This window comes from Wasmannia auropunctata, unplaced genomic scaffold (genome assembly GCF_000956235.1).
Source record: "Wasmannia auropunctata unplaced genomic scaffold, wasmannia.A_1.0 LD336032.1, whole genome shotgun sequence".
NCBI lineage: Eukaryota > Metazoa > Arthropoda > Insecta > Hymenoptera > Formicidae > Wasmannia > Wasmannia auropunctata.
In genome coordinates this window covers 134804-155471 of record NW_012026858.1, presented here as the reverse complement: position 1 = coordinate 155471, position 20668 = coordinate 134804, and the positions used below count along the sequence as shown (strand labels likewise).

At 37.0% G+C, this 20668-nt stretch overlaps 1 protein-coding gene and 1 long non-coding RNA gene across 2 annotated transcripts in view; both read left to right on the top strand.

Annotated features, from left to right (window-relative positions):
- Nucleotides 1–20668, top strand: part of LOC105452397 (breast cancer anti-estrogen resistance protein 1) — a 64268-nt gene that overhangs the window by 11584 nt on the left and 32016 nt on the right. The gene's annotated exons all lie outside the window — the stretch shown is intronic.
- Nucleotides 6807–9131, top strand: LOC105452396. The gene is made up of 3 exons (XR_974726.1): nt 6807–6889; nt 8572–8595; nt 8707–9131. It is a non-coding gene; the product is annotated as an uncharacterized LOC105452396 (long non-coding RNA).

The following is a 20668-nucleotide window of genomic DNA, read 5'->3' as shown; positions in this document are numbered from 1 at the left end:
CTCATTTTTTTAAATATAGGAATGTTATAGGTTTCACAGAGATGGAAATTTAACAAAGTGACAGATTTTCTTTTTAAAAATTTATTGGAGTACTATTTAAAATAATGCATTTATATTAAATGCATTTTATAATTGCATAGCAAAGTGAGGAAAATCCGGAGGAGGCTTCAGAGTTATTTACTATAGGAATGAGGTCAGAATTTCACACATATTGGTATTATCGGAGTTATGTAATGGTCGACCATGGTCGATAAACCTCTCGGGAAGTAATCTAACTCTTCTTACAACTTCCTGCGACCTTTATAAACGTTTTGTTCGGGTTTTTTCTGAGGGGAAACTGTCCGGAATCCGTATTTATTTCAGTCGGCCCGGACCACCAGCAGCGGCGCGATTGTTCAAAATGGACTCTAAAGGACTTGCTTTTACCTCTCTCATCCTCTTTATCCTCCTTAAAAAGAATAATAGGAAGGGATAAATTATGGACAATGAAATGGCGTAATTTATTTCAGTTGCATCTCGTGTAAGAGTCTTTGAGCGTTGTTTTTATTCCTATTATTCAAATCCCTTCGGGACATGATCATTTTTATATCTATAACACGAAATATTATTCGATTTTAGTAACATCCGAGATACTTATATAAAATTGATTCGTTGAATAAAATATTCTTGTAAAAAAGTAAGATTAACTACTAGTAATATATAAAGACAAAATTAGTAAGGCTTAGAAAAAAATATATGTGTATAAATTAATAAATATATAAAATTAATACCCATGCATGTAAGAAACAATCCGTATTTGAATGATTGAAATATCTTACACATATTCCTCGAAATTTTGTTATTTATTAGCTTAAATCGAATCAGTATAAGAGCATTTTCAGATCTGAAGATCAATTAATCAAACCAGAGATAATTCGGCTATAACATGATAGATCCCATGACGAGTCATCATCCCACGGCCATAGCGGCGATAGGTCGTGGGTTAAATGACGAAACATTCGTCAGATGTGGGTGAAACTAATTTGGCCTTCGTGAGCCGAACCAGGAAGTACTCGTGTTCCGTAACCCGCATTAAATCAAGGATCTTCATACAAATTCAATAATCATTACTTCCTCTTTCGCAATGAAACGATTCGTTTTCACTTGAAACGATATAAAATCCATTTTCCGTATGACTCATAACCATCATGTGCGACATCCTGGAAGGGACGTAAACGAACCTTGTAAGTTTCGATTCGTTCCAATCTCTATTTATTCCCCGCTTCTCTTATTAAATCAAATATACTAGCATGTAATAAAAATAATGAAAAAGTCAACATCGACCGCAAAAATAATTCATTCTTTAACTTATATAAATGGCTATCACTGAATCAATATCATCCCGCTTCAATTCTTTCAATAATAATCAATATTATTGAAAGTCAATACCAGTCTATAGTCGAGGACATTGCAACTTCATGCGTGAAGTGAATCCAGGGAAGCGCAATCGAGAGAGAAATTATAAAACTTAATTTGCCGATATTTCTGCATTCGCGGGAGAGAAGGAAAAGAAAGCAGGAAAACAATATTTTCTCGTTGACGCGAGGGTGGAACGAGCCGACGTGAATTCCATCAACGAGCGACGTTGCAGCAGATTCTGGGAGTTTCCACCCTCTAGGCAGAATCTAATCTTTCGTAGACAGGGGCGATCATGCCGCGATGGCGGAGGGTTGTAACACCCCTCCGGTTTAAAATCTCGTAAGAGCGGAAAACGGAGATCCGAGGGAACTCGCGTCTGGTTTAATTGCCCGCTTGTCTCCTCGTCGAGTCCTGACATCTGCTACAGCGTCGTTGTAAATCTCTCATTAAAATAATCTAAGTTGGGCAGTAACGAGCCCTTGGCGGACAGTTAACAGTTGTTAGCATATTTTACATTACCGAAGCATGCATAAATAGATTGAATAGCGTACGCGAAAGCTTTGAATTTTAACTAGAATACAAGCGATGTCTATCGAAAAACAAAACGGTTTGATCTTAATTTTATTTAATCTCTCTTTTGAATATTAATTTATACTTTTTATTGAGGTAATTTAAATGACAAATTATAAGAAATTACTTGAAGCTAATTTACTAATAAGGTTCCAAAAGATCTTAAGAATCAAGATTAATTGCACGTTTGGCATTTTAATGCTACACGTTTATATAATAATATACGTATAATAGTTCAATTAATTATATCAATGTATTCATATTGAGAAAAAGTCTCGGTATAAATTAATATCAAAATCGTTATTAAAATTTATATTTATTCTTGATATCACAGTGACAAGATAATAGCTAACTCAATTTGAATACTTAATTGAGCATAGTCATTCAGTTCTTTTTTTCAGCAGGTACCCTTCCCCTAGTGTGTCAAGTAATTTTATTACTTCATTCCTCACGCGGCGATCAAGTTAATCCACTCGCCTCGTCTGTATGCTTACTAGGAGTTGCTTTAAGTCATCGTTACAGCTACATTCTGCGCGTAGGGTTTCCAAGCGGAATGTTCGTGCCAGGCACGCCGCGTTCACGCTCTACTCCTTCCTTCGTTTCTTTCTTCCTTCTTCTTTCCACGACGCTCTTCTTTTTCTCGCGTTTCTATTTCACTTCCCTAGTTATACTTTGAAGTCGCCGTCCCGAGGTTTGTCGTGGAAACTAGTTTATTGCCACACGCACGCGTCGCGTATCTCTTCTTGCGAATAATTTTTCTACATGCAAATTACGTTTGTGAGTCTCGTGCTTTCTCAGCCGTACAACCATCTACTCGAGATTATCACGTTTCTGGTTACACGGATTTTGTTTTACAAAGTAGATTTTTCATGCACAATCAAAATATGATCAAAGAATCTAAGAAGAGATCAATCTCATTGCATATCATATCAGAATCGAATTATATAGCATTTTACGATATTATCCATATAAATTTAGTGGGAAGTTATTATTCAATTAGATACTTTACTTACCACATTTTTTACTCATTCTATATTTTTTGTACATTTATAACTAAAATGATGAAGTTACACATCATTATAACTTTAAATATTATCTATTGATATTATACTATCAGTTTAACCACTGCTTTTAGTACAAACTGTCAGACTTTATTTCGTACCATGATGTATCTCTAATATCGATCCACGCCTGGATAAATAACTCTTCTGAATTATCTAATCTTATCATTAATGTGTGTGTGTCCTAAGATCAGTCGCGTCACATAGTGTTTGATAAATATTGCTCGATGAATCGTTTCCATTCGCTTTGATAAACTCAATATAGGTATTTTATTCGTCCTATGAGAATCTTTACTTATTTCTTTAATTCTTTGTTATTTTTATTTCTAGTTTAATGTATGATTTTGAAAGAATCGAAATATATATAAACTGAAAATCATACAAATTCCCAACTTTAAAAGCCTACTTTAAAAGACAGAATTACATATATTGCAAATATATCTTTAATCTAGAAATCTTGTTAACTATCATAAATCTGTACTATATATAATTTTGTTTTAATATAACTGAGATAAAAATAATTTTTTATCTTGAAAAAGTTTTTCTAGTGTGAACAACATACAAGAAAGCTGCACGGAAAGAACAATTTTGCTGAATCCAGATCTGAAAATAATTTTTGCTCAATAGTTAAAATTATTTTGTGCGAAAGTCAAAATGATTGCTAGAATATCAAAACGTTTTATAGCAATACTTATCAGTTTTAACATTTCAACAAATTATTTTCAGATCTATTTTTAACAAAATTTTTAGGTTTCATTCATCAAATTCAACAAAATCGTTCTTTTCGTGTGTAGATAAAAAATAAAGAAGTTAAATATAGATTTTTTATGTACAAATAAAATAGATTTTTCTTTTTCCTGGATATTTGCAATGTTTGAGTTAGCGCAGTTTGAAATCTTGATTCTTACAATTAGTTCTATTTCCTTAGGATGTGATAACTGTATAAGGAGAAAATTCTTTAACGTTCTTCGATGAACCGTTTAACGGCAGAGATTGGATATCTAAAAGCATCCAGAGCCCTTTAAATGTCCTGAGAAAGCCCGACGTAAGAGTCGTGGGAAGGTTTTCCACGGGACGTAATTTCGGCCGAGTACCTTTGCGAATCGCCTCGAAAAGAGGCAACGAATGTTGCCATTCTGGCCGGTTGCCTGACCCGCTTGGATGGCCGTATCGAATGGTCGACGTACATAAAAGGATGAGAAATTGAAATCTCTTTCCTTCCGCGAAGAACGGTGTGCGACGTGAAAGAAAGAACTGCAATCTGCCACGGGGGGCAATTTGTCGTTCTTGTTAACGCACGCGATGCACCCGTTTTCTGCGGCGCTTTGTGATCTGCGTTTCCGACATCTTTTCGAAGAAGAGCCTCATTTTCTACGTTAGTTAATCAGTATTGTAATTTTATTACCTTATTTAAATTTATCGGCGGCAAACTGATCAGAGTTTACTTTAAATCCTCCATTTTCACGGGGGAAGGACAAGCTGAGACATGTATTTACTTATTGACTTTCTCGAACATCAGTCGGAACACCATGTTTCGCCTGCAGGGCGGCGAAACGAGAATAATTCCTCGCGGAAATCAGCTACGAGGGGGCGAGCGCACTGCGGGCGGGCGAAGGGGGAGTAGATTAACCCCGGGGACCACGTGTACACACCCTTACTGTTGACTCAGGCTGCTCACCCGGACAGGATGGCCGGTCGTAACTCGCGCAAGGGTTCATATTATACGGCGGCGCAGCGAGATACGGCCGACCATTATTCGTGGACGCGATATTTTCTTTAATGTCTTCCTTTGGTTTTGACAGCAATCGTAAAATAAACTGCACGGCGATATCGATTATTTGGAAGCACGATAGCTGGCAGGCGTTAGCCTATCGACGATACCTCGTGGCTTGTGGACAATTCCGAAATTAATCCTTGGTTTAATTATTGTCAAGCGTAAATAATGGCTTCTATAATTGAAAGTTCGAAATTGACTTTAAATTGATTTCGCAACGCCTACATATTTTATTCATCTGCAGCCTCTTGATTGCACTTAATAGTCTAGTTAATATTTCATCGCACCATCGTCTTCACGATCATCATATTTCTTTAACTTAACGATGGAAACGTTCTGCTTTCAATTTTATCGAGGATTTATCGTTATATGCCTCAATTGTTTCGCCAAGTTCGGATAATCAATTGTATCGATGCAACAACAATTTAGAGGACGTGGGGCCTACGCGTTGCCGTTTGCCGGTATTTTTATCTGACTCTCCTTCTTCGCTCTCTTCGTGGTGCTATCTCGATAAATTACTGCCGGTGTCTCGACGTTAAAGAATTATAATGTGTTTACGCCCCTACGTGGAGGTGCGGTGCGTAGGATCATTCGAGATATTTTTTCGCCGTGAATAATGCACGTGACGTAATTGCGAGTTGATATATAAAAGCGCAGTTACATTTGTTGATTTTATTACAAATAAATATTATCACCAGTAAAAATGATATTAAATAAAAAAAACTGTAATTAAACTAATCTTTTACCGCTTCTTAACATAAATTCAGAAAATAATTAAAATGTGTTACTATTTAGTTGAATTTGAACACCATCAACGCGCCACGACGCGGTTGTACGTGTCACACGAGTGATTTTAAATGAACAGATTTAATATTTGACGCATGACAGTGACAGGATGGACAATATTCGAGATCCGCGCTAGAGATCGGGCCCTCGCTGTGGAGATTGGCGCGCGTGAAATTCTCGGTCACGCGAGAAGATGAAAGTTGATATTTTTTTTATACTATAAATACGCCGCGATCGTTTGCTTTAGCGATTAAATTGATCTTATCGAGGCGAGTAACCATAACCGTAGCCGCGAGTTAATATCTTCTCGTAGACGGCCTAAGTCCCCTCGTTGGTTATCGATGGTGCGTCGTTTCGTTGATATTCGAAGCCACGGTGTGCGTCGCCAGTAGAAAAGAATCTGATCGATATCAAGCGTGAATGCGGCGTGCTGACGACTGATTGGAATATTAATGAGAAGAATGGATGCACGGTGTGAAAGAACGAGGATTATCCGTGGAACTTCAGCGAACTTTTTTTGCATGCAGTATAGTCGTCCGTTTCACATATAATGTTTACTGCGCATGTATATTTCGATGGCGTTGAAAGATAAAAACGTACATAATACAAATTTTTCAGTACCTAGAAGTCGTATTTTTATTCCTCTGTATTTTTAGATTCTCAGGAATAAAAGGATTATAGAATAACTTTATTCGTAGAAAAACATTACTATATTTGTAAAAAATATAAAAACTCGTTTACTGTTTTAAATTTTTGCTCCCTCCCTCTATTTATCATGTATATATATAATTTTATAGCTTTATTAATAAATTCTATTCTTTATTCTATTTTACATTAAATATATTAGAAATGTATATTTTTTGCTTAAAGTCAACTTTTTGATTTTTTTTAAGATAACAATGGAATACATTCTTAATTATATATATATATATATATATATATATATATATATATAACCGTATCTACAAATTATATTATACATTATTACAAGATATGGATAACGGGATATAATTTCATAACACTTGACATCACTATTAAATAACTCATGAATCATCGGGAAGTGACAATTTGCCGTTATAAAATGAAATTTCAATAGTTAATACGGCCGAGGAATAACGATCTTCTCGGTAGCATTCATCGACTTACCGCTAAGTTCCCGCAGCATATACGATATACGTATGTATATTACATACCGGCCGTAAAACCTCAAAAGTCTTTCGCCGACTTACATATATACGGTCCGACTCAACAGTTGGACGCTTACCAGCTGCAATCTCTTTCTCTTCTCGCCGACTCGAAAGTATTTATTGCCGCGCGTATGACCAATGTATTCTACGCTGCTCCACGAGTGTTAACCTGAATTCTGAGTCTGTTATTATAATATTTACTATTCGTGAATATCGCGTGGAAAAATATACGATTGAAGTATACGCGACATCGTTAATCTCCTCCAGGCGGTATTCTTCAACGGAATTACTATACACCATCAGTGAATGTTCTTTCAATGTTCCGTGAGATATTTTCATCGAAAAAATACATTTTTTTCCGTAAAAAAATTAATACTCTATTTTCAGAATTTCGACGTAACTTGATAGTGTGTGTTTCGGCTTCTTTCTGAAGATTCCAAATTTTCCTAAAACACTAATCTCCTCTTAAAAAAAAATCGTTCTCGATATTCTGTCGCGTTTGTAAATTCAAATATCATGAACATTGTATCGAAATCGCTTATACATATAGTTCCGATCAATTAAATTCTAACCATTACATGTGCACTGATAAATGAATAATGATCTGTTTTCATCATTCTGCATCGCAAATTTCCCCGACATGCGAATTATTATTATGCATGGCAATGGCATTTAAATTAAAATTAATCGGACCACGACATCATATTTGCTTTGTAACGGTTTCATTGTTACTGAGTATAATATGGATATTTGGGTTCATAAATTCTGCAATCCGTAATATTTGCTAACCATTTTTTCTTACTTATTAATCTCAAAAAAAGAATATTATTTTAATTAATTGATAATTAATAAATTCGGTCTTTTTAAATTTTTCTTCCATGTTTTTATCTATTTATTGTTTGTAATTAAATGACATGGACAAACATGACATATTGTGCCAACGAAATTTTCCAGTATATGTTTTCTGAATTTTTATTTTCCATCGATGTGATTAATGGCAAAAAAATATCATGTAATCATAGGTATTTCGAACAGGATTTTATTTAAAAAAGTGTTTTTCTTTTTCCGAATAATTTTAAAATATGTTTACTAGAAATCGTAGAATATAAAATCGTAGCGTGCAATATGTTTGAGGAAGTTTCGTTATTCAGGATATCGTTATTCTCGCCTATCGCGGGAATTCTATCGAATTATCCATCGATATCTTTCGATTTCACGACTCGTCGATCTCCTTGCCGGAAGCGTGAGGGTTCAATTAACCGGAAATTCTATTTCGGAGCGAAATTGCATTATAGTGGATATCTCCCCCCCCCNCCCCCCTACCATGGAATGCCTGTGGTTTGTTTAATTTTGGTTAGTTTGCGGGCTAATGTAATCATTTAATGAGTGCTCAGTTATTTATGCGCATTATGCAAATTATATTCGGCTTTATGAAAGATTCTCTCGAGAAAGATCAGCGACATGATGTTTTGCTGAAAGCTTTCATTGTTACTCCTCATTGTGTTTTCATCTCTCTTTCATTTAATATAGTAAAGTGCACTTTAACCATAGTTTCCATCGAGTTTAGTATTTAAGAAAATGTCAACAGCAATGTAAATAAATCTCTAAGAATTTCTGTTCACACTGACATAAAGAAACGTGGAAATAAATACACGATCTTTTATAAACAGATTAAAAATTCTGCATTTATTACAACACGGCTTCATGAATCTAGCGCTGAGAATTATAATACAAGAAGTTAAATATTGTTAATGAAGTTTTTATGAAGATTACATTTTATATTATTTATTTTCAGTCTGCTGTGACTATATATTTCAAGGTAAACTTCTTATTTGCGTTACGAGATATATGTATATAATCTTTATGAGAAAGATATTGTAAAAATTCATTATGTATTAAAAATTTTATATGTTTTGCCTTAAATTACAAGATGATTAAATCCTGGAATTAAAATTAAAAGTATAAAATATATTTGGAATTGGATGACGTAATTAACTCTATATACGGCGAGCGAAGTAAACTTGGTGTCTCGATGGTGAGAACCAAAGTAACCGAAAACAAGTATATCTGCGGATTAATTATTATTATCGAGCTAATGCGCTTCTCTGCCTGAACGTCTCGTTACTTTTCGAAACTGCTCGCGTTTCCCAACGGTTGCAGTACGAAAAATTATGAATGAGCCGGATACGTCTGTTCGGAAGAATGATGATCCTTGCAAGTGAGTCATTCAAATTCCTATAGTAACCGTGCTTGTATGGTGCACTTGTACCTTCTCGGCAAGGTTTCCCCGAGGCTTGAAAAAAATAACGGCGGCAGGCCGCACTTTGAAACCAGAGACGACCAGGCACAGAAGTGCTTGGTTATCAACGGTCCGCCATGGTCCTCATGACCGAGGATCGGACCCGGGAAACTTCCGGAATTCTGAACAGACCACTCGCTTGTTTCTACGAAACTTCTTCGTGCGGATAAGATGCGCACAATCTTAAAGTAACGAATCACGTACGGAAACTGCCCGTAAAAGGTACGCGCGCCACTTGAGAACTCTCGAGACGTTGCTGCTTCTCCGCCGTTCCAAAACGCGTGTAAAAAAAGATAACGCGTAAATCGTACAGACTTCTCTCATCGCTGAGCAATTAAGTGCAATCTTCTTGTGGACACGGCGTAAATATTAATGCTTCAAGAACAATTAATGCATACGAAATGCATCGTATTACAAAAATATGCATAAAGACTTTTGACATCAATATTAAATATCCTCTTATGTTTTATATATCTTATTTTAATTTAATATTTGGATCTTTGTAGTTTCAGTTTGAAGGTTTCTTAAATATTTAATACACTCTGAAAGAGGCACACACAAATATTACGGCCGTAACTGATCACGATAGTTTCAAATTATCCTGCATGTACCCATTATATAGATTTTTAGCGATGTCGAGACATGTGGTAGGTATATTGAGTTTTCTATTATTTATCATTATAGAGTACAGTATCGATATCGACAAATTCAAAATGTAAGATAAAATCGATACAAGTCGTTTAACACCGTATTAAGTTACTCCGAAGGAATGCGGGCGAGTAGAAGCAGGATAAGAACGGCTGAGAGAAGAGAGTGAGAGAGAGAAAGAGAGAGATCTCAAAGGAGATAAAAAGCCGATGGAAACGGCACGGAATCGATACGGCAATGGCGCGTCATCGCCATATGAGGACCACGGCGAGACCACTGCAGCGATTTTTATGAATGCAATCCCTGTGCTCCTTCGGAGGACGTGACAGCCGATATAGGCGGCGTCAGATCTGTCCGCTGTGGCAATGCGATTTTAATGGAACATCTATCTTGATTTTCCGCACGGCGCCTCTGGATTGATGCTTCGGTGACATTCGAGCGTCTCTGCGAAATATCGCCTGGTCTCTTGTTCGCTCGCAGTAGGTACCGCAGATGCACACTTCTAGATTACGACGGTTGGAGTGTCCTTACTGGTGATCGGTGCAATCGGTGCGATTGTGAAAGAGAAGTTGAAACGTACGCTCTTGCGAAGGCCATTTTCGTCTGCTATTTATTTGTAGAAATAAATGACGGTTATATTAGATGTAACAATTGAGTGATTGAGACATTTAGACAGGTATACGCAGACATTTATGTAAAATAATTAATGATTTGTTGGAGAATTGTGTGCTTTTTTTTTGTAAGCATTGGTCGCAAATGGTACACGTGCAAAAGTATACGCTCGAGGCCGTACGCTCACTCGGCATTCACCGAGTGTGCGAAGGGTTAAAATAATACCCGTGCATATGTCGTACCCGCGCATTACACCGGCGCGTTCGTACCGGATTCCCATGCATTTTAACGACTCCCGCGATCTTTATGCGAATGAAAGCCGGGCGCCGTCGATAATTTGAGGGTGGACTGGGTGCTCGCGCGCGAACAAAAGGTAACGCGGAATATGCATCCGGCAGGTATGCATCCGCATGGGGTTTCCATTTCCTACTCGGTTATTTGCGAATGTCGCCGATCGTTCAACGGGATGCATTTGATATACGTGACAGGATGAAAATACAACGGGAAGGAAGAGAGGGTGGAAGGGAAGCGTGAACATTTGCGATCGCGTTGCGATGCACTTTTATATAAATAAAAAAAAAAGGATTCCATTACATTCCTGTATTAAATTACATGCCCATTTAGTAAACAGATATTGTTTGCTAAAATAGCATGTTATTCTTGTAAAATGATCGAGGCAGCACTGATCCATGGGAAAATCTGAATTCGATGTATAAAATCGAGAGAGCAAACCGTTGTGTAGAATTTTAAAAAAAAGGTCATGTTTCTTTTAAAAAATAACAAAAGTAATGATATATAGAATTTCACACAAAACTAAGGTACTGTGACATAAATTTTAATAGACATTATTCAAGTATAATAAATAATATAATAGGATTATAATAAATCAATTTTTATTGGTAATTTACAAGGATTTTAAAACAATAATTAAACAATTATAGATTCTAGAGATTGGATCATATAATATATTATACTACGTTTACTTTATCCTATATTTACTTGTTCTACATGAAGCAACAAGCTTTCCGAAGATTTTAACATCAGTTTAGCCAAATCAATCCCTTAAAAGGGCTTACAAAACATATTAACCTTGATCTTTCCAAGGACTTTTATTTCTTTTTTTCTCTCTTGTATCCGCGCGCGAGTCAAGCCGTGCAAAATCTGCGACGGAGAGACGACAATGCGTGTAACACAAGACACACGTGGGTGGTCTTCGGAGCTCTTGAAAGACTCTTAAAACAACTGTTTACAGGACACCGCAAGTTTTCTGTAGAGCACAATGTTTTTCAAAGTTATAAAAGATCAGATATTTTAGGTTATTGATATTTTTAGGATTTTTTATTCACTCGTTCTGGAAGGACAAAAATAAACTAAAAAAAAAAGAAAATAACTAAAGATAAATGAATAGAGAATAAAAAATCTGCTGAATATAAATTATTTATTTATAAAACAATTTTTATATTAACTTCAGTTTAATTACAACATATTTTTTTATTTTTTATTTATTAACATTGCTATATTATTCTGACTATTTTTGTCCATGAAACATGACCTTTTTGTTTTTCTACAATTCTGATTTTCTATAAAAATTGATAATCTTTAATAATAGATTTTAAGCTTATATTACCTACGATCTTTTCGCAGCGTGTAGAATTTTAATATTATATTATTATTTTATCTTATTATATACTTTTTAATTATCTTGATCCCATAAATTGATCCTAAAATAAAATCGCAAATAGAATTAGTGCGCAAAAGAGAAAATTAATTCCATCAGTTCACGCGAAAAAGGAAGCAAAAAGGAAGTTAATGATATATGGTATGCATTTAACACAACAGTTGATACATGCGAAAGGATGAAGCTAGTTGATACTATCCGCTCTTGCCACGTGCGAACCAAATGTTACGTCCTGCCGCTCACTGGTGCTCAACTTTTAGGTCTCTAGGGCCAATTGTCATTCAGGCTTTCTCCACAACTGTGAGAAATCTGATGATCGGAAACGAAACGGTGGAACGTCAACACGTGTTGCAACGGAATTAAACGAAAGGAGAGATAATTTATATATCTCCACTGAAATACGATGAAAAGGAAATTATACTTGCGAGTATTTAATTTCTAGTTTGATATTATTTGAACGAGTCGCACAAACTGTAATCAATGACGAAATTTGCAACAGGTATACGCAAGTTTTAATGACTTCTACAATTGTATAATCACTCGCGTATATATCAAGTTTATGAATCCAAATTAAACTCTAACTGTATAGGCATTTTAATCTTTTTCGAAACTACTTTCTGCGTAACATACTATTAAATCATATATCTACCACAAATACGTCCGTTTCGAACATTAAATATAAATGGCATTGCTACTTAATTTTTCTAAAAAATTTATAATCACTGTTATTGTCGCGGTATGTATGTGCTGACCGATGTGTGTACGCGTGTATCCGTTGTAGATGCGCGGCATCCCTTCTTAATCGCAATCGAAACGAGCAAAAGGACCGACGACACTCCATGCGGCCCTTGCAAATTGATTTGGATGCAGAAACTGGTCTCGTAAACTCGAGCCGGGCGTTACAGAGACCGGATGCTCTTAATGATCGGCAATTTCAACGTACGTTACGTGAGAAAGCAAGTTTCGTCGGTCTCCTGTGCGTGCGCTTCTGAGCGATCAGCATCGATTTTAGACGTATTTACGTCGTGATTCGCCGATAAAAATTTGTATTTATCACAAGGAATTAAATAAATTAAAAATTAAGATTTGCGAGCGTGCAACTTGATTTCTTATATTATTTAAATTTCACGAAATCAGGAACAATTCAAAGAAGTAAAAATATAAGATTTTATTAAAAACCTTATATTTTTATATACATTTGTGTAAAATATTTATGAGCAATAATTTCTTATTTTCTAATCATTTCTCACGCTCTCTATTTTTACGTGGCGAGGTTTTAAACAGCTACCATAAAACTGTAAGATGTACAGTTACAAGAAAACGACAACAATAAGTTCGCTTTCTTTCGTTACGGATGTCCGGAATATCCGCATCAGATTCGTCTTAATGTACCAGTCGATATATCGTAATGAAATTTCATCGCTCATCGCGAGACATGTCTCGAGAGATTCATCTGCCTATGAATATTTACACGCCGGGAGAGATATTCCCGGCTATTTGTAATTCAATCATGACGGAAGGACCCTCTTGGGGGAAAGTGCAGCTTCCAGGAAAATGCATTTCTCGAAGCATTAATTTTTATTGCCATTATTCACAAGATGCTATTGTATTCAGAGTGAATAAAATAAATTTCTGAGGTAGACAACGATTTTAAATAAGTCCGTAAAGTAATTGTAGGTAACATCTAATTATTCAATTGTTTCCTCTCTTTTATATTGTTACACAATACAATTTATATTATTATACAGTTTGATTATTTTTCATATAAATACATTAAATTTACTTTTAAATGTGATTTACGTGATGGTCAGTTTATCGAATTGTATATTTATCTTTTTTTGATTTAAATTTATTTAATTTTATTTTATGTAAAATTTTTAAATTCACTTTATTTTATGACATTGAAATATCAGTATCATTAATATTCTATTAATTTTAAGGAGCACTGATAGGAGCTCAAAGTTAAAATATTATCTCTATCACTTAAAATAATCTCACAATATTCTTATCTTTTAAGCACGCAAGACGTAGTAAAATAATAAAACATATACGCATACACGTACATAACAGCAGCGATAACATCGCGAATTAATTTATCCGGAACTGCCACAACGCTTTTTTTGTACGCAAATCAAATATCGAGATGACAATTTACGTGAAAGAAAAACGAGCGTTGACGACGCGCTACTAAATATTTCACTCTCTCAAACGCAACGACGCAGCGTGTTTCTTCCTTCTCGCGTTCCGTGGCACCCTCGTTTAAAAAGTGGGCACGAGCGGGAGGGACACGTTGGAGTAAGGATCTCGGTTCTTTATTGCCACGCGAGTAGGGGGAACAAGCGAGCGCGGATAAAGCGAAAGGGCTCCCGATTATCCATTCGTCCTGAAGGCATTCACGTTTTCGGCATCGACCGACCTATCTCCTCCACGGTCCTGCCTCCTCGCAGGATGCACGTGTGAGGTGCACCTATGCATATTTATGAGGAATCAGTGGCCGTCGAACGAATTGGAGGCTGGGGCACCTAATCACGTCCAATGCATACGTGGCGTGATTCTTAACGCTCGTTTGCATCACGATATGGGAAATCGCTAAGAGCATTGTTCTATGCAAATCTTCTTTTCTTAAAAAAAAATAATAATAATAAACAGTTCTAACTCTCTTTAGAATTATATATATTTTCTTCGAGGGTGAGAAAGGATTACAAAGAAATTGTAATCCTTGTACTACTTTGTTATAATTTAAGTCAAAATTCGCGTAAAATTAGTACACGACAATATCTCACGTTTTATGTTTCATATACACACGCTTTCTCCTTTGTCTTGCCTTGAACAGAGATTTTCAGAAAAAGAGGAAATATTCAAGGCATTCTTTAGGTTGTAAATCGACCAATAACTGTGCATTTGCCGGTAAATTAGAACGGCATGTAATTCAAATGCCAAATGGTACTATCAGCCTCGAGCTTTGTCATCTCGATGATTGTACGTTCGTCGTCGTCGCGAAGAAATCGCGACGAGTCATTCAAAGACCGCAAGACGCGACGACCCTCCCGCCTGGTCCTGTCCACGTCATAAATTTAGATTACACGACGATTTATGCGTGACGCCCCGTCCACGACGCTGTATCGATCACGGCGCAGTAGTAGCCTCGTTAAATGCTCTCGCAGCGGCTGCAATTATTGGCGAACACGGCCCGCTCTTTCATTATCGACGAAAAGTGGCGCCCGTCGTCGAGTCCGAAGCCTCTCTCTCTCGCTCTCTCTCTCTCTCTCTCTCGACTGCATCTTCAAACTTTACACGAGTCAGTAATTGCATCTTCAAGCGAATCTCTCGACTGTAGCATCTGTTCCTTGAGAGTTTGAAGTGTCTATATAATAGCATTTAGCGGATTACCGATGCTAATACTTCGTATAGGTGCGTTGAGCCATTTGTTTCGTAATGTGCGCGATAAACACGCAGAACTCGCGAATGGGTAGCACGATAATAAATTTCGCGGCGTATTTATTTTTGTAGATAACAAGTAAATAGCGCGGTTTTATCGACTCATTGATAACGTAATCGACACGTTCTATTTAATAGTATATTTTTAGAGATTATTGAATATAATTAGAAAAATATATTTGGGGGCGGAACGCATACATTTTGACGAGATTATGGTCATACCGCGATTAAAATTGCGCTGGAAAAATTAACAGCGATGAGTCACCGAAGGTGACAAGAATGCAGTATAAGCGCGGAGCACAACTGCGAGGGAAAAAAAAAGACGAAGAAACGACGAGGCTCTTCGAGATGAAATTAATTGCCGCTTCCGGTCGACGGGCTTCCGCCTAAAACGCTAGTCATAACATGTTAGTAGTCATCGTTTTGTGCAACTCTACCAATCTTAGATCTCTCATAAAATGACGTGTTAGTCATGGTCAATGAATTGATAATTAAGAACATGTGCTTCTATTGCGTAACCGGCGACTTCCAAGTATTATAAAGTCGGTATATCGCCATACTCTGTTCAGTTTTAGCCGCGGTCTATTAAAGACGTTCCACGAACGGACGAACCGCGTCTATCTTTCAATGTCAGATCAATTTTCCTTTGATATTTTTTGAATAAACATAAATACAATTATTTACTTAAAAGCGCCTTTACGTTTTGCGTATTCAATGCTGTATATTTAATCTAGAAAATTGTTTTCAACGGATCGTTTAAAGAAATCCTCACGTTAAATCAGGATTTTCTATAGAAAATTTTACTCGGTGCAATTTTTACTTTCGCAGCGTTAAACATAAAAATACCACATCCTTTTGCAGTTTTTGTCACCGGGCCAGGAACAAAGGGTCTATTTGCACGAAGAAATCACGGAAGAATGACTACAAGACCGTCATTTTTTCCGGCTCGCTCCCCCTCACAAAGAGGACTTTGTCTCTCTCGCGGCAAGATACTCCAAATAAATATAGCCCGAAGATCAGATATCGGTGCCTGTTGGCACCTCGCAAGACCTATATCTCGCGCCATGAGATAACGCTCTCGCCTTGTAATTTCGGCACCAGTGTATAAGAGCCGATGTTTCGGTTTCTTCGTATGTCTTTCTATCCGCAAATTTTCCGAGCAATTTGAAGTTAAATTTACCTTAGCGAGAATTTGAATATCCTTCCCAGCAATTTATTAATATTTAACGTTGAACTTTTTAACTAAGCCTTATTTAAATTCCATTGAAATTAAGTGTATTAAAATTCAGAGTGAAATAAAGTTTTAATATCTGTTTTCACACTGCTTAATCCCGAAGATTTTAATCCTCTTCTAACCGAAACATTAGCACCGACATTTTCATTAACTCGCGAAAGCCGTATACTGTTATTGAATTTATATGCAAATTATTCTTGCATGAGAATTATATATATAATAGAAACTAAATTTGGAGATTAAATAATTTGTGATTACATATTTAACATGACCGACCGTTCGAAAAATTCTCCCTTTAGATTCTAATTTAACGATTTTGAAGACATTCAGGAATTTCGTTTAAATCGTAATGAAATTATTGTTAGAAATTTTTTTTCTGCTTAGAGCCAAACAGCTCCTGGAATCTGTGTACGAAGAGACGTGGTCTATCTGGTACCTGGTTTATCTCTCCTTGTACCTGATATCCTTGCAATCGCGATGTGCTCTCAAGTTACCCACAATCACGCACACTTGGTTCACATGAACGACGAGTGGGGATACACTCGCTAAAAGGCACAAACCGATCTTAGTGGAGTACGCAGAGTACTCCGTTTCTAACATACCGTTTCTCTTTGTCTCTTCAGCATCTCACGTAGCTCTGCAACCTGCAACGATACCGTTTAAGGTTGCTCCACACGCCGATAAAATGTTCCAGAAAGTCCGCGTGAACGACATCGATCATACATAACTTTTCTCCACCGAATCGTAAAATTAGTAATTTAATTTTGCATTTAATAATTTAAATGAATAATTTTGTATTTAATATGTATTATGTATTTAATACAAAATTAAATTATTAATTTAATACTTAATTCTGAAGGTATATTCGGTAGAACAGTATTTCTCTTCGTTTCTGCGTTACAGATTTGTACAATATTTCTTCTATTCTTTGGAAGCACATGCAATATAAAGCGCATTTTGCTCACACATCTCAGACGTTCCATAGGGAGTTGCATCGAGTATATCGACTTCGTATATCACAAGCAATATTGCTCTTCGATTGTAGTTTATTCTTTCTATGCCGTAGGAAGCGCGTTATATTCCTGGCGTTCTTGCATATAATCTTTGTGCAATGTCGGTTGAACGAACAGCTAGCAACGAGTCGCTTGTCGAGACTCGTTCGTTGGCGATTCGTCCACCAATCAAACAATCTGTACGTCCCATTGTGCTCGCTTGATTTTATTGCTTTCATCAGATCATCGCGTGACCGTTTTGCCCATTCTCGAACTGGTTCGCACTTGTACATCGACATTTACGATAGTCATAAAACACTATCATTATTTTGCAACACGTGAGGAAGTGTACACGTATTTTTATAAAAATATTTTTTTACTCCTATATATCATTTTTCATCCGGGGATTATTCCAGAAATCAAATCATACCGATGGGACATTGTGTCCCAGTAGAACACTATAATACGAAAAATTTTATTTGAAATTACATTTCACGTAGTAAAGTTACCAATTTTTTTGCACAAAGTGTAGAAGACAGATTTATTTTATAATCATTTTATTATACAATTCTCTCATAGGATATCTTTTAGATTGGATTAAAGTAAAATATGTCTGTTAAGGTCACTGTAATTCTATATTATTGACTCGTCTTTTAATTACAGTTATTAAGTAGGAGCGTGATTCATAACTTCATTACCAGTAATTTCATAGTGAATTATTGCACGTTATTAACGGAAACCGTATCCGACTCACCGTAGAATTTTTTTATTAGCTTAGCTATCGGGCATAACTGTGCCCTGCTCTGGAGAGAATAAATAATCCGTCGATTCTATTTTGATCAGTGGTTGGATGGGTAATACCCGTCAGCGATAACTGTGGTAAGCCATTGATTTATCATATAATTAGAGCGAATGCGGAATAGCTATACATCAGTGTGAATAACTATGTGCAAAACAACCACGGTGTTATTTCCTACTTCCGCACCATTCGTGTAAAATGATACTGATATATCCTCTTCAAAATTGAAAATATATCTTCAAAATTTATAATTGTAATATAGCTATGAATCGAGGTATTTTTTTTTAAATAACGACTAGCCATTGATCGTCTTGTCTCGGTTTTCTGTTTTATTATTATTAATTTTGAAGAGAACGATGCATAAAGCAAAAGTTAAATATTAAATTATTTAAAAATGCTTGTTAATCGGATTACTCACCGATGAATTTACCGCCAGTTTTCTGTAAACATTAGTTAAACGAAAGGTAACAAGCGTCAGGGGAAGCGTGCTTTTGACGAACCTCGCTTGGTCGGGCGGCTCAGGATAAGATCAATTCGAGCTTCCGTCGCCGCCCGTCGCCAGGCGGGAATTGAATTATGCAAATGCATCCCGTAGCCTCCGTCCAGTCCCCGTGTCGAAATTTCCGGGGATCGTGTGTGCCGTCGTCGGTCCTCTCCTTCACGCCGCCGGCGTAATCACGAGGACCACCTCCTGTCGCGAGCAGAAGGCGCCGCGTTGTGACAGAATGCCTCTCCATCCGCTTGAATTATTCCGAGATCCTTGTTATCGCGACGCCGCCGAGGCACAATGCGAAACTAATCCGAAGCAGTGAAATCTCACCCGAAAGATCGCCCCTTCCCCTCCCCCAGTTCGGAGCGATTTAATTCCCCGCGTTACGTGATCCTCGTAATAGGATGTATCCGGAGTTAGCAATATCCCTTTCGTTGTTTACGGACGGCCTGATCGTAAGCTCGTGGTCGATATCTTTTTCTGAGGAAACTATATTTCAAGATTTTATAATGTTTATTAAACATTTTTAATGAAGAGTGTATACATATTCGTCTTATTTTTTTTGTGATAATTTGCAGTAGAGTGTATTACGTTGTTTCGTGTTAAATCACGATAATGAAAGCAACGTATTGGTATCACCGAGATCTCGCAAAACATTTCTATACATAGCGAGAAGCTTTTCAGCGCTTTTTTGCTTTTCGCGGTTCACCGTGCACGCGAGTCGTCCAAATGTATACGCACGCATACACGGGGCGACGCCCCCGCTGGGCGTGCAAATCGCCACCGCTATTTTCACACCGCGCGCGATGCGGCGCGGCGCCTTCGCGTGCACACGCACGCCCATTGACATCGAGACACCGCGCGCGATCATGCGTGCGTGCATGCGTGAGTGCGTGCGTGCGTGGGCGAAGAGTACGTCTGATGGCGTGGCATAATTGTCGCGTCGTACACGCGGCGCACGCACGTTCCTCATTAATCAATCGTTTCCGTCGGTGCGGGAATTCTAAGAGAAAGACCGCCGCATGGTTTAATACAACCCGACCCACGTTGCAGTCTTTCTCATTTTCCGGGGGTCCGAAAACTACGCCGACCCGCTCATTCCTCACTCACGCATGGATTGCCTCGTAATTACTCGCGATAATGTTTCGGCCGGAGAACTTTTTTACCCTCCTCTGCATGTGGACTTGACAGAAACGAATCTTTACTGCAATGCGGCTAATTGTAAGATGAAATTTGATATTGCACGGATTTATCGGACGTCTTCTTTTCTAATTATCTTTGTTTGATCTCAAAAATTATTGCTTATGAATTTTGCCTTATTTTACGTTTGACAAAAATATCAAGATTTGAAAAATGGGGAGCATAAAGAAAAACACGGCTTTTGTAGATTTTAGTCAGTGTAAGTGCAATTTCCGAAAGAGAAACTTTTTCGAAAACATGTTTATTTGGACCCGTTTTGATATCATGAGGTATAATCAACAAAAAATCAATTACATTGTTTTGTACTCTGTCTCGAACTTCGATAAAGATTGCTCGACGTTCGTGTAACGAGATATGTCACTCGAGTTCAAAAAATCGGAGTTGACACATGCGTGCTTCCCCATGTTTCATTTACACATGATTAACTAAATCGTATTATTCGCGCTACGCGCGTTTCGACGAAACGTTAACCCCGGCATTACACGCGAGTGTAACACTTCAT